The sequence below is a fragment of the Quercus lobata genome, chromosome 12 (assembly GCF_001633185.2).
Source record: "Quercus lobata isolate SW786 chromosome 12, ValleyOak3.0 Primary Assembly, whole genome shotgun sequence".
Taxonomy (NCBI): domain Eukaryota; kingdom Viridiplantae; phylum Streptophyta; class Magnoliopsida; order Fagales; family Fagaceae; genus Quercus; species Quercus lobata.
Genome location: NC_044915.1, coordinates 37,734,069 through 37,749,884, shown reverse-complemented (window position 1 = coordinate 37,749,884; position 15,816 = coordinate 37,734,069). Strand labels below are relative to the sequence as shown.

At 33.4% G+C, this 15,816-nt stretch overlaps 1 pseudogene; it reads right to left on the bottom strand.

Moving 5' to 3' along the window:
* Positions 1 to 11,260: 11,260 nt before the first annotated feature.
* On the bottom strand, positions 11,261 to 15,405 carry LOC115970614 (annotated as a pseudogene).
* Between the last annotated feature and the right edge of the window lie 411 nt (positions 15,406 to 15,816).

Below are 15,816 nucleotides of genomic sequence, written 5' to 3'. Positions count from 1 at the left end.
GTTCCAAGCCATCGTACTCATTGATAACGATGGGGCTGTGCCGCAGCCTCCGCTAATCCCAAGTGCTTTGCCATAAGTTGACCTACCACAACCACTTCTTCCTCCTTCTTACTCCATTTTCCTGATTCGGTTTTGTCCTAGACTTCTTTAAGCGGCATTGTCCCCTTCCTTTTCAACCCAGTTTCAGGCACAGCGGTGGTGTAGCTTGTTGCTTCATCGCCATCTTGTTGGATTCACTTCCACATACCTTGGTTGACCCGCCTTTTCACTTCCTGATTCTGAATCTCTTTCGCCCCTGAGGGTGGCTCATTTTCCTTTCCCCTGCTTTCTGAGAATTTCTTTTTCTTTGGAAGTTTCTTGGGAGTACTCGTTTTTTGACCTAAGCTCTCACACTTTAGTTGTGGGACTTGTATTTGGTCCTTTAGTATTGCTTCACTTCCCTTACTTCTTAAAACTCGGCCCCCTTCTTTTACTTTCGAGTCCATATGTATTTGGTATTTTTGGGCCTCATCTTGGTTTCATGCAAGCCCATATAGGCCATCTGAGGCAGCTATTGGACCTGGGCTGGTAGTTGGGTCATATTGGCTTTTTCTTCTACTCCAATCCCCAACACCTCGGGGTGGCCAAAGTTTGAAAAGCCTGAGCCAACTCTATTTTCCTTCTTTGGCGCCTGATTTCCCATTAGTTCTTGTAGCGTATCAGCTACATTTATGGCGCAGTCAATCTCCCTCAATTGCTCCTCAAAATCTTTTGGCTTACTCTCCTAGTGCGTCACATCCACCATGACCAAGCCTAACACCGTGGTTGCCATTTTAGGTGGAAGGAGGATTTCTCCATTGTCGGCCAAAGGCACCACCCCTGGCATCCTTGAGTTATTTCTCATGGTCTGGTTGTTACAACGTTGTCCACACCCTTTGCTTTTTCCTTCACCTCCTTTCTTTCGAGTAGGGACTTCCGCCACCTGCAGCCTTTGGAGCCATTTCGTGTATGCTCGAAGCTAGGGTCCATACGGCCTCTCTTCAATCTCTAGGGGCTCATTGCTATCAATCCAAAGTGGGCAATATCTGTCATCATGGTCCAATTTGCCACCCTAGTAGCAGAAAATGGGAAGGCGTTCGTAACGAAAATCCACCCATCCTTTCTCTAAGGCACCCATGCGAACCACTCTACCTCTGCACAGAGGTTTTGAGATGTCAATAGTTACTTGTATCCTTAAGTACTTACCCATGCTAAATCCCTTGGATCCTACATCCACCTTCTCTATCATCCCTATTGGACCTGCAATCTTTTCTGCTACCTCTTTTGTTTGCTTTCTCATAGGCAAGCCATGTAGCTTAGTCCAGAAGGGGGTCCTGTCAAAACTTAACGTGGAAACCACGTCCCCCTTGCCAAACTTGTGGAGGACAAGAAGGTATTTATCAAAAGACCACAGGCTCGCCCACAACACTCGGTTCATATCCTCTTCTTTTTGGAACAGGAAGAGTGTTGTGTTGTCTCCGGCATCCTGGACCTCAAAGTTCTCTGTTGTCTTCCATATCGGCTTCAGCGCCTTCACTAGTGCCTCCAAGTTGGTACGTATTTTTTACGGAAATTTACCCGCCAGGACCCATCTCTCTGCCACCTCCTCATCGTCTAACTCCACCTATTCTGCTTCGTTTTCCATGAGTTGTAGCTTCTCACATTGCTTCGAGAGCTCCTCCATGGGGTAAAGCTACCAATCGAGGTGGAGGTGAGCAAGACAGACTCAAATGAGATAGCGAAACTCAAAGAGTATAATTCTACTGGACTGGAGAAACTCTTCTTATTTAACGACAAGCTCCTTTTTTCACCTCTAGAGTTTCCTTAGAAACCTAGAAAGAAAACCCACCCCAGCCCAACAATTAATCACTGGCCAAACGCATAGAAATAGCAAAAAGGGTCCATCTCAGTTGTCTTTTCAACAAAACTGATTGGGGGTAAAAATTGGCTAAACCAGTCTGGGTTGGTCAGATCATTTGGTCCACCAGGTTTTATTATTTGTTGTTGTTCTGTGTGCAGCCCTTAGAAAGACTTTCTTTTTAGGCTTTCAATTAAGAAAGACTAAAAGAGAATTTGTAGGCTTTTGAGTGAGTAGCTATAGAGTCGAAGGGGGTGGTAAGACTTGATGATCAAGAGATGGTAAAGAGTAAGAGCTTTCAATATCTTGAATCACTAATTCATAAAGACGGAGAGATTGAAGATGATGTGAATTATAGGATAAGAGTAGGGTGGATGAAGTGGAGAGGTGCATTAGGAATTTTTTTTTATTGTAGAATATCTATTAAGTTAAAGGGAAAATTTTTATAAAGTGACATATTCATAAAGTGAATGTAGATAAGAAAGAGTAAGTTGAGGAAATCCATTTAAAAGATAGGAGTAACCCCTATTGATGAAAAGATGAGGAGGAGTCGCTTGAGATGGTTCGGTCTTAGAGGAGAGCAATTAATGCACCAGTAAGAAAGAGTAAGTGATCCAAGTTGAGAGAACAAAAAAAAAAGGTAGAAAAAGACTAACAATCAAGAAAGCAATAGAGAGTATGACTTTAGATAAAATGGAACAAAGGATAAGAATACTTGTGGCCAACCCTAACTAATTTGTTGAGGATCCATAGCAACCCCAAAAATTTGGGAATAAGGCTTTGTTGTTGTTTGTTGTTAATGCACTCATCTTTAGTAGTCCCTGCAGGGGGAGGAATGCTGCTATGTTTTATAGCTAGAATTTGGGTTGAACATTTAGTTAAGAAAGAATGAGGACTTTTGAAGGGTCTTTACAGAGACTGAAATCTCAGTTTGTTGGGTCATTTTTCTATTGGTTACTCCCACCAAATATATATGATTTCTTCAATTCCTTGTAATTGTAATTTGGCTAAGGGAACCTTTGTGTATGTAACCAGTATATGCCATTGATTTCCAATGTGTCATTGTACCCTTTGTGTTAAATGAAATAATTATTATTCCTTATTGAAGTAAAAAAATTCCTGCATTTGGGTGCCCTTATTTTCTGCAATGATGTGTGATCTCATGGGATGTAGCCTTTATTAGAAAGACAAAAGCCCAATATTTGAATTAAAATTCTAGAGAGCGATTCATCAGAGGATCGACTGCAGGACTCAAGAATTAAGGTTCATCAATCCTCTTAGGTTCATCAATGTGTGTTCTCTCTCTCTCCAGATGTAGGAAGTCCTAAACGCACAGTATAGCATTCAAGATCTACAACACACGGTATAGATTTTAGCTTATAAAGTTCAGCTTTTGTAAGGTTAGTTTGTTTATATATTTTGATAGAGAAACATGTTCAATGTGGTACGGCTTAATAATCGCATTAATAGCCAATAGTTAATACCATTTGCAAATTCAGTTCTATGGCTTGAAGCACTTGCATTTTAACAAATTGGACATGTCTTTAAAGTCTTTTTATTTCTTTCGGGAAAAAAAAGAAAAAAAAAAGGAGAGGATATGTTAAAACTTGGCATCATCAACTTATAAGAGAGGATATGTTCTTAGATGGTAGGAATATGACAAAATGGTTACACGTTTGTTACGCCTGACTTGCAGAAATTGCTCATAAAGATGTATGCACATGATCTACTTCCCTTTGCTTTTAGTGAAAGATTAAATGCACGCCAATGTTGAGATCAACCATTCTAAAAAAATAGTATGTGCAATCATAAAATATTATTATTAGTATGAATTTTAAGGAGTTGCGGTGTTCAGGAATTAAACCAAAATTCTTTTAAATTATCTATAATATTTTGTCCTCCGAAAATTTTCTCTCTTTAATTTTATTATCTATTATATTTTGTCCACTGTTATGGACTAAATCAACTTATTCTCCAGTCACCATCATTAATAAATGAGAAATCAAATCAATGTTATAGTTTTTCTATTTGGTTGCTAGGGTTTTTGTTCATGAAATTGCTATTTTCTATTTAAAAATTGCACCTGTGGATCAATATTTATATTTCTTAACTTGGCATTTTGCACCTATGGCTAAAATTTGTGTGGATCTTTGGAAGTTCAAAAATCTTTTCTCCATTCACCATGGTTTTTCATTGAGTAATTTCTTTCTCTCTTACTCCTCTTGACGAGTTTTGTTTTTGACTAGAAGAAAGCTTTTTTGCTTTGAAGGTCATGTAGCACCTGTCTCATTTTATTTGTCCTCACCACAAGGAAAACATCTAGGTAAGGCAAATAATCTATTTTAAAGTTTGAATGGAAACTACCAAGTACAATAGGTAAATCTTTAAGGGATGAGCTTAATTGTTTCTTATTTTCAATAATAAATCATTTTATTGCAATACCGGTAATTGTTTGAGAAATCCAATACGTTCATATCTCTATAAAATAGAGATAGTAGAAGCCAATTTTATTGCAACTACTTAAATTGAGTTGACTTAATTCCTTACAATTACAAAGTATAGAATGAAAGATAATGGAATTAATTGTTGTAATTTTTATTTTCTTTCCATGTTTTGAATTTCCTCTATATTATTATTACAACTGAGCAAAGATTGAGAAAGTAACATTACTACTCTAATTTGAAGTTTAATGCATCATTCTCAAGTCATGGTCTTTATTTATATACTAGTCGCATACCCGCGCGTTGCGTGCGGTAATTTTTTTAGGATGGTCTCATTAAATATTTTATTAATACTATAATTTTAGTTATTAACCATTTGATTTTCATTAGTTTTTAAGTTAACAAAAACCTTAAATATACCTTTTTTTTTTTTTTTTTTTTTTACCTTTACACACACACACACATATAGTGAATCTTTACACATACCTTTAAAAAAACTCTATATATTCCACTTTTTTGGATGCGTAAAATTATAGACTACTACTCCATAATGATAGTGGCTAATTAATTTTATATTTTTTTTTAGTGATCTTCATTTGTAACGCTTCTTACCATTATCATATATTTACTAACTGATGATTTGCATAACAAAGACGATAAATGAGAGGTAGCATTGTTCATTAGATTTTCGAAAGTAATAGTGCATGATATATATATATATATATATTATAAATAAGGTTAAATGAAATGTCAAAAAATGGATTTTTAAATTTTCTAACTTTATTTCTTACTCAATTTCTACTACTATCAGAGAACATCTCTTTTTTAGTTATGATTAATATGGTTTCCATAGTTAGAATTTGATTAGTTTTAAATTTAAATTTAGTACTATGATTGTATTTAATTATTGATTGTTGATTTAATTTTTTAAGTAAATTAAACGGTTTATGTTACTACACTGTAAAGTTTTTAATGTTCTCCACACGGTAATCTCTATTTTTTTTTTTTTACTTCTCCTAACAACCTCTTTGTTTTCCAATCAACGATTACTAATTGACGTTTGGTTTTTTTTTTCTTTATCTACTCTTTATTACTTTGTATTGGTTTTTTTCTATACCATCTCTCTCTCTCGTCTCTCTCTCTCTCTTCTCTCTCTTTCTCATCTCCTCTCTCTCTCTCTCGTTCTCTCTCTCTCTCCATTGGCAACCTATTGTTTTTCAAAATTTGATGATGATTCTATGACATTAAATATGCATTATTAGTTATTTTATTTTATTTTATTTTATTTTATAATTTAGTGTTTCTAACTTGATTTGTTTTGTATTTCATTCTTCCTTTGATGCATTGGGTGTGAGAATGAGTGTTTCCCTATCATTACTCCACTTAATGTGGACAATTTTATTTATTTAATTTAGGCAAAATATTATATTTAAAAATTTTAAAAATAAAAAAGGAGTGGAAATATAAATAATTTAATGATATATATGGGGGATGTGGTTGAATTTAAATGTTAAATAAAATGATATGAGAAAAAAAATAAAAATAAAATACATAACAATAAACACTAACTTATCCAAATAATTCTATGTAATATAATAATAGTACATTCTTATATACTATTTTTAATTATTTATAATGAAATATGATAATATTTAACAATCAAAGACATAAAAAATAAATAAAAAAACTTAAAACACAAAGCTAAATCCCATAAACCAAAATAGAGCTCTAAAGAAAACAAAATTTTATCAGGCTAAAATAGAGATGCAAGAAAAATAAAAATAAAAATCTACCAAAAAATTGAGGGAGAAAGAGTGGGAAATACCCACTTTTCTGTGAGATAAAATTATGTAAAGAATAGAAGAGTGAATGATAAATTTATACTAAGAGGATGATAATATAAAAAAAAAAAAAAATAAAGGAAGATAAAAGGAAAGAGGAAGAGTGATATCAAGGTAGAATTTTTGGGGAGATGAAAAGGTAAAGAGAATGAGAAAGGTTGAAGAAAGTGTAAATGCTAAAAAAAATGAGTACAATTTGATGAGCACAATTTTCTTTTATTTGAATTTAAGTAAAATATTACATTTTTATTTTTTAAAACAAAAAGAGAGAGAAAATATAAATAATTTAATGATAAGGAGGATGTGGTTGAATTTCAATATTGATTAAAATGGAAGAGAAGAAAAAAATAATAAAAATTAAAAGATATAACAATAAACACTAAATTATCCAAATTATGCTATGTAATGGAATACTATTTTATTTTTATCTACTATCTTTAATTTTTTATAACGTAATCGGATAAAATTTAACAATCAAAGAGCAAAATAATAATAATAATAACTTAAAACACAAAACTAAATCGTATGAACATAATTAATTAGAGTTCTTAAAAATACAAAATTTTATCAATCTAAAGCGGAGATGCAATAAAAAATAAAAATCCACCAAAACATTGAGAGAGAGAGAGAGAGAGAGAGAGAGAGAGAGAGAAAACCTTTTTGTGAGAGAAAACTATGCAAAGAATGGAAAAGAGTGACAAATTTATAGTAAGAGGAAAGAGATAAGAAGAGACAAATAAAGGAAGAAGAAGAGAAGGATGAATAGTAATATTAAAGTAGAGGGTAGTGGGGAGATGAAAAGGTGAGGGAAGAAGAAAGGTTGAAGAAAATGTAAATATTTAAAAAAATAAGTGAATGTAAAAAAAAATTATAGGAAAATTGGAAATAAAATATATATATATATATATATATAGATGTTAAAATCGACAAAGATGAATATGTAAAGTCAATAATTTATTTATATATATATATATATATTTGTAAAAAAAAGGAATAAATATTAATTATATATAGATGTTAAAACCGACAAAGATGAATATGTAAAGTCAATAATATATATATATATATATTTGTAAAAAAAAATAGGAATAAATATTAATTATGTGGCGAATGACGTAGTGATGTGGTGGCGCAACAGGAGCTCAGTAGCTATAAATGCTTCTACTATCTTTAATTTTTTATAATGTAATTGGATAAAATTTAACAATCAAAAAGAAAAATAATAATAATAATAATAATAACTTAAAACACAAAACTAAATCGTATCAACATAAATTAGAGTTCTTAAAAATACAAAATTTTATCAACCTAAAGCGGAGATGCAATAAAAAATAAAAATCCACCAAAACATTGAGAGAGAGAGAGAGAGAAAACCTTTTTGTGAGAGAAAACTATGCAAAGAATGGAAAAGAGTGACAAATTTATAGTAAGAGGGAAGAGATAAGAAGAGATAAATAAAGGAAGATGAAGAGAATGATGAATAGCAATATTAAAGTAGAGGATAGTGGGGAGATGAAAATATGAGAGAAGAAGAAAGGTTGAAGAAAATGTAAATATTTAAAAAAATAAGTGAATGTAAAAAAAAAATTATAGGAAAATTGGAAATAAAAAAGAAATATATATAGATGTTAAAATCGACAAAGATGAATATGTAAAGTCAATAATCTATTTATATATATATATATATATATTTGTAAAAAAAAAAAGAATAAATATTAATTTTATATAGATGTTAAAACCGACAAAGATGAATATGTAAAGTCAATAATCTATCTATATATATATATATATATGTAAAAAAATAGAAATAAATATTAATTATGTGGCGAATGATGTGGTGATGAGGTGGCGCAACAGGAGCTCAACAATTATAAATGCCACGCTTCAGCTTTTAGTAATATATTGATGATTGATGGGCCATTTTGCCCCTAATATAAAGCATTGTACTCTTACTTTGTTAATTAATGAAATACACTCTTCATTTTTCTGATATTTCCCGCTCTCTGCTTTATATATAAAAGAAGAGACCAGTTATTGCATCATATATTGTACGCACACATCCAACAGGTTTTACGCCATTGACGGAATCTCAGCTGGTTTTCTTGTTTTTATTCTCGAGGCTACCAACCCGGTACCTTCATTTTTTCCCTTTCAAGATCTCTGTTTCTGTCTTTTACGATTTAGTTAATGGTCTCATTTTTTTCTGTTCAAGAAAGGTTCTTGCTCGCTAAACCCCATTAGCTATAATCTCTTAGCATATCCGGTACCAATGACTGTATGGCACTACATTGCCTGCAGTTGCTTCAAAGCGACTGAAAATAAACAAGAGTATAGAGTTGCTTAAAAAGTCCAAAGATCATGGACAAGATTCGTACCTGTTAGAGATTAGGGAGATTTTCTATGTTATTTAGAATAAAGTCGTTTACTTTCTCTGCATTTTGTTTTGTTTTCCTTTCTTGGAATTCTGTAAGAGCCAAAGTATTATCATGTTTTAGTTGACCAATTTTTTTTTCTCGAACTTAGTTATTAGTTTATTGCTTAACAAAATCAGAGAACTCTCATATTTTTTCTGTTCAAGAAATGTTTATGTTTGCAACTCTTAGATGTCATTAGCTATAATCGGTTAGCATAACCAGTAACAATGTGTCCATGCCAAATTTTAGCGACTGAAAATAAACAAGAGTATAGAGTTGCCAAGATCATGGACAAGAGTGGTACCTATTAGGGATTAGGTAGTTTTTCTATGTTATTTAGAATAAAGTCGTTTACTTTCTCTGCATTTTGTTTTGTTTTCCTTTCTTGGAATTCTGTGGTGTAAATTCGTTGTAGAAGTATTATCATGTTTTAGTTGGTGAAAACTAATTTTTATTTCTCGAACCTAGTAATTAGTTTATTGCTTAACAAAATCAGAGTGCCAAGAAAGGTGGGGCATTTGCATGTGTACAAGCCCTTAAGTACTGCCATGTTTACATAGCTTATATCCAAATGCCATTCAAGTTCCAGGTGCTTTGTTTGTGGCTCTAAAAGTAAATTATTCACCTAAAAATAAGAACAATTGTGTACTTGTAGCTAAGTTAATTTGCTTCCACTTGTAGCAAAACCTTACCCTCTTTCGTTACTATGTTAGTGGCAATTAAAATTTTTATATAGGATTAAGTTCGGTCTTTATATTTATACTTCATTTCTTAATTTGTATACTCATTTTTTTTTTTTTTTTTTTTGGTTGGTGACATGGTAACCTGGGTGCTTAGGTAGTAGGCATTTGTGCAGATGGCAAAAGCGTTTAAAAAGTTTGAACTCTTACTCGAAGTGGAGGGAATCGTTGGAGGAATAAAGTTAGTACCAGCTGGGGGGTGGAACCCCAGCAATGCTTACCGAATGAAATTTGAGTGCGCGAAGTGCCGCGTAGAAACAAGGATGTATTCTTTTTCAATGGACAGAGTAAAGGAATCAGGGGGCGAACGGAACATTCATGTCCTTCATAAGGTAGTATTCATGTTTGTCTAAATCTAGTTGGTATTGTGTCTATTTTATTTTATTTTATTTTTTGAGAATCAGTTGGTATTGTGTTGTGTGTTAAGCTTTGGACATGATGATTTTGAAGATTATTAATTGAATTTACCAATTTGAATTTAGAAACTTGTCTGTTTAGGACTTAGTATGGATTTTGAAAATCATTCCAATATTTCTTACTTTCTGCCCTGCCTTTCCATATCTAGAGAACTCTTACATTACTCCAAGGTTTTCCAAAGCAATAAATGTTTCTATTTTATTTGCAGTGTCAATGTAAAAATATTGGCATGATGAGAATCTTAAATTTGTTGAATGGACATGAAACTAAGGGTGACAAGATGAGGATTATGAAGATTGAGTGTAAAAATTTGCTGCCAATGAAGGAAGTTCTATTTGACTTTCCTTGGATTGTCATAAACGTAAGTAGTAATACTTTTTTTTTCTTTTCTTTATATATATATATATATATATATATAAATAATCTGTTTTTTTTTTTTTTTTCTTAATATACTCCATATTATTTTGCAGTTATATGGATTTTGATGAACCCTTCTTCCTTGTTACAGGAAAATGGAAATGGATCCGATTGTTTTAATTTTTTTGCCGGTGTAAAACCGACCTTTCAAGGTCGTAATATTGGTCTCTCACTTTTGAGTCTAAAGAGTCACCTCAAGGTAAACAAGTACTACCATATAATGCCATGATTTTATAGACTAGGGCATGATGAAGGAGTTCTGTTAAACTTTTATAGGCTGAGCAACTCGAAGCGAAGGCCAGCATGGTATACTCTAGTTGATGAGGAGGAGGACTAAAGGAGATGGAGCTAACTGAAGGTTAGCAAGCCATAATTGCATAGCATATCTTCTTACCCCGTTGTACTTTTTTACTGTTTCTTAGTCAGCAATTATATTTTTCATTCAACTGTTTTGAAGCTGCAATTACCGACCTTGGTAAATTTCAGAGTTAATAGCATCTATATGAAGATCATACTACTCTGGGCTCAAGTTTCTTTCAAGGAATTTCTTTTATTTGACAAGTTCTTTGTATTTTACTAACTTACTCTTGGATAGCAGGTCATTACTAACCTGGCAGTGGGAGGTGCAAATAACATATGGAGGCCAATGGACATGCTGATCGTTTGGCCAAGCATGGAAAAAATCAAATTGAGCTTAGCCTTTTTTGGGACTGTACTTTTCTACACCACATGATGTGAAGATGGGTTTAGTGTAATATCTAAAACTTAAGGTTTTTTGTTGTTTGTGAAGTACTCTCAACTCTTGGTTTTTGTTCTGTTATGTTTTTTGTTGGATAGGCGATGTTGGGGCCTTTTTGGTACGGTGTCTTTGTTGGGTCCTTTATTTTTTTGAGAAGAAAAAAAAGGCTATGTTGGGTCTTTTAACAAATCATTCACATTATTTGCGCAAATGCATAGAGTCAACACGCATTAGTAAAACCCAAACCACAAGGAGTAATGAAGGGAAAGAAGCTGTGTTAAAAGTTTAAAACAATCTTATTCAATATATGAAAGTCTTGAAGAAAATTGACTTTACAACAATATTTATTCAATTAAAGTCTCATTCCTCACACCTCTAATAATATGTTAACTGAATGGGATGTACAATTTGATGATCACCGACGATGATTGTGTGGGAACCAGATGGCAAGACAGCATTACCATTGGAGTCTACAATGCCCAACCCCAGGCAAATATTTATGGCAAAATGAATCAGCTTACTCGCCATAGCTGCAACAGAAACCCTTTGGAGCTTAATCAACTGCTTAATATGAGTTACAAGAATACCAAGTGGGGGCTGTGAGTAAATCAACACAATTTCATCTCCATCTCTGTTACCCACATTTTTTTTTATGACATCTCAAGTCATCTTTTAAAATTGCTGGGCAGCTAGGCTTGATGGTTCCATTTTTATATGGTAGGTCACGGCAGTGTTGAAATTTGCTTAATTTTGTCAGCAGTTTTGATGGCGCGGCTTTTAGTGTATAGATGAATTTTGTGTAGCTGAGGCCATAACCATAAGGGAAGACAGTAGGGGCATCGTAGAATTTATATGTTCGACCTGGGTAGCCTTTGCTATCATCTGGCCTTAATTGCAAGGATGTTAGGGGTACCTTGTCAACATAATCAGCTTGATACCAAGTTAAGAGGTAATCTTCCTCCTGAAAAACATAGAAAATAAGGTGTAAATAATGATGCAAAATCTTAGAGATAAAAGATTTGCATTGGTGCAAGGAATCAAATTAGATGTTACCTGGATTGTATTTTCCAAAAACAGCATCTGCAATGGCTTGACCACCTTCTGCTCCAGGATATCCAGCCCACAAGATGGCATGGATTTTGGGGTTACTCTTGGCAAAGGAGATATCAACACCTCCAGCCGACTTGATTACAAGTAGGGGTGGCAAATGGACGGGTTGGGTCATAGATGGGTTAGGTGTATAATTATCCATTTATCCATTTATGATCCGTTTATATATAAATTAATTATCCATTACCAATCTAACCCATTTAATTAGTATTCTACCCATTTAACTCAATATGACCCAAATACCTCTAAAACTACTTGAATACCCTTTTGACCTCCAAAACACCCATAAATACCTAAAATGATGCAAATACCCCTAAACTTCCAAAATTACCAATATACCCTTGGACATCCAAAATTATCCCAAAAATCTCTAAAATTATACCAAAATACCTATGAAACCTCTAAAATGACCAAAATACCCCTGATATCTCTAAAATCACCAAATATGCTTAAAAACCACTAAAATAACCGAAATACCCCCCAAAACTCAGAAAATGACCAAAATACCCTTGAAACCTTAAAATTACCAAAATACCCCCCAAAACCTAAAAAATGACCAAAATACCTCCAAAACCTAAAAATGACCAAAATACCCCCCAAAACCCAAAAATGACCAAAATACCCCCCAAAACCCAAAAAAGACCAAAATACCCTCAAAACCCAAAAAAATGACCAAAATACCTCCGAAACCCAAAAAATTACCAAAATACCCCTGAAACGTAAAAACAAAATACTTCCAAAACCCAAAAAATAGCCAAAATACCCTTGAAACCCAAAAAATGGCCAAAATACCCTCGAAACCCAAAAAATGACCAAAATACCCCGAAACCTAAAAATTATCAAAATACCCCCAAAACCTAAAAATTACCAAAATACCCTCGAAACCTAAAAAATGAGCAAAATACCCCCAAAACCTCAAAAAATACCAAATACCCTTGAAACCCGAAAAATGACCGAAATACCCTCGAAACCTAAAAATGACCAAAATACCACCGAAACCTAAAAAATTACCGAAATGCCCCAAAACCTAAAAATTACCAAAATACTTCTGAACCATAGAAATTTACCGAAATAACCCTAAAACTAAAAGATAACAGAAATGCCCTCATAACCTAAAAAATGGCTAAAATATCCTTAGAATCTAGAAGATAATGAAAATAACCCTAAAACCTAAAAAATTACCGAAGTTCCCTCGAAACCTATAAAATGAATGAAAGACTCTTAGAACCTTTAATTTGTCAAAAATATCCTTGAAACATCCAAAATACCCTGAAACCTCTATTTCGGTAATTTTAGATGTTTCAGGTGTATTTTGGTCATCTTACCTGTTTAGGGCCATTTTGGTCATAATTTGGGTTTCAGGGGTTTTTTATCGATCATTTTTTTAGGTTTTGGGATTATTTTGGTCATTTTTTTAGGTTTTTGGGGGTATTTCGATCATTTTTTAGTTTTCAGGGTATTTGGGTAATTTTTTTAGGTTTCTGGGGTATTTCAATTATTTTTTAGGTTTTAGAGGTATTTCGGTCATTTTTTAGGTTTAGGGAGTATTTTGGTAATTTTTTAGGTTTAGGGTGTATTTTGGTAATTTTTTAGGTTTAGGGTGTATTTTGGTAATTGTTAGGTTTTGGGAGTATTTTGATCATTTTTTTAGGTTTTTGGGGTATTTTGGTCATTGTAATAGGTTTTGGGGTTATTTTAGTCATTTTTTAGGTCTTGGGGTATTTTAATCATTTTACAGGTTTCAGAGGTATTTTGGTCATTTTTTAGGTTTCAGGGGTATTTTTGGTAATTTTAAGGTTTTAAAGGTATTTCAGTCATTTTTAAGGTTTAGGGGGTATTTTGGTCATTTTTTAGGTTTAGGAAGCATTTTGGTCATTTTTTGGGTTTTTAGGGTATTTTGGTAATTTTTGGATTTTGGGGATATTTTGTACATTTTAGCGGTTTGGAGGGGGGGTATTTTGCTCATTTTAGAGGTTTTGGAGGTATTTTTCTCATTTTGGGGGTATTTTGGTCATTTTTTGGGTTTTGAGGGTATTTTGGTCAATTTTTGGGTTTTGGGAATATTTTGGACATTTGAGAGGTTTTGGGGGGGTATTTTGCTCATTTTAGAGATTTTGGAGGTATTTGGTCATTTTGTGGGTTTTGGGGGTATTTTGGTCATTTTTTGGGTTTTGGGGGAATTTTGGTCATTTTTTTGGGTTTCGAGGGTATTTTTGTCATTTTTTGGATTTTGGAGGTATTTTGGTCATTTTTAGGTTTTAGGGGTATTTTGGTTATTTTTTGGGTTTCAGAGGTATTTTGGTCATTTTTTGGGTTTTGGGAATATTTTGGTCATTTTTTTGGGTTTCAGGGGTATTTTGGTTATTTTTTGGGTTTTGGAAGTATTTTGGTCATTTTTAGATTTCGAGGGTATTTTGGTCAGTTTTTGGGTTTTGATGGTATTTTAGTAATTTTTAGGTTTTAGGGGTATTTTGGTCATCTTTTGGATTTTGGGGGTATTTTGGTAATTTTTAGGTTTTGGGGGGTATTTTGGTCATTTTTTGGGTTTTAGGGGTATTTTGGTCATTTTTTTGGTTTTGGTAGTATTTTGGTCATTTTTTAAGTTTTAGGAGTATTTTAGTCATTTTCTAAAAATTTAGATTTTATGTTGTTTATTTAAATTTTAGATGGGTTTAGTGGGTATTAGTGAGATTATCCATTTAGACCCATCTAATTAAATAACCAAATGGGTCTTTACCCATTTAACCCAAATATTGAAATGGGTTGGGTTAAGACTTATCCAAATAAGGTGGGTAATGGGTAGGTTCATGGATATGGATAAAAATTGCTACCCCTAATTACAAGAACTACTTGGCCTTTGGCAGCATCAACAACTTGGTTGATAAGATCAATTTGTTTTCCAGGAAGGAGGATATCCAACCTGTCAAGGCTCTTTGCCTCAATTGATAAATCTATCCCCACAACAATTATGGTGGCATTTGCTATTTTGGTGGCTTCCACAGCTGTGCCTATCAACTTCCCATCAGCACATTTAACATTGGAGCATCCTGCTGCATAGTTCACACTTCCATAACTGGAGAAGCCATTAAGTGTAGTACTGTATCGACATGGAGAACCTTTATTATATGTGGCAAATGCATACTTTCCAATCATGGTAATGGAAGCATTAGCATGTGGTCCAACCACTGCTAGGGTTTCGTTCCTTTTAGTAGCCAATGGCAAAACTCCATTGCCATTCTTCAAACGAACAATTCCCTCCCTCGCTGCTTCTCCTTTTTTTTTTGATTCTCAACTTAAAATTCATTAAATTGAAAAGGACTTCATACAGATTACATCATGCTGCACTTATGCAGAAACTATAGGCGGGATATCTTCCACCCAAATGACCCTATCTATTACAAACTTGGCATTTCTTGCCAAAATATGCGCTGCAGAGTTTGATTCCCTACAAATGTGAGACACATTCCACGCTTCGAGACACATTCCACGCTTCAAAACATCGAAGATCCACTCCAATGCCTTCTATTACATGTTGGATGCTACTCGGTACCAAGCTTTGATCACAAATCGAGCTGACCACAGTTTACGAATCACTTTCAATAATAATCCGTTTGAGGCCGGGGTCCTATGCAAGCTATTTTACAAGATATTTCAATAAAATATTCACTCTTCTCAATAATAATGCAATAACTTATTGTTGAATTCATATTTTGAAAATTCAACCATTGGATTACATGTTTTATATGGTCTTAACATGCATGCCAATTTTCTTGCCAATCAGATGTAATTCACCATTTGATCTTTAAACTCATCTTTTATGC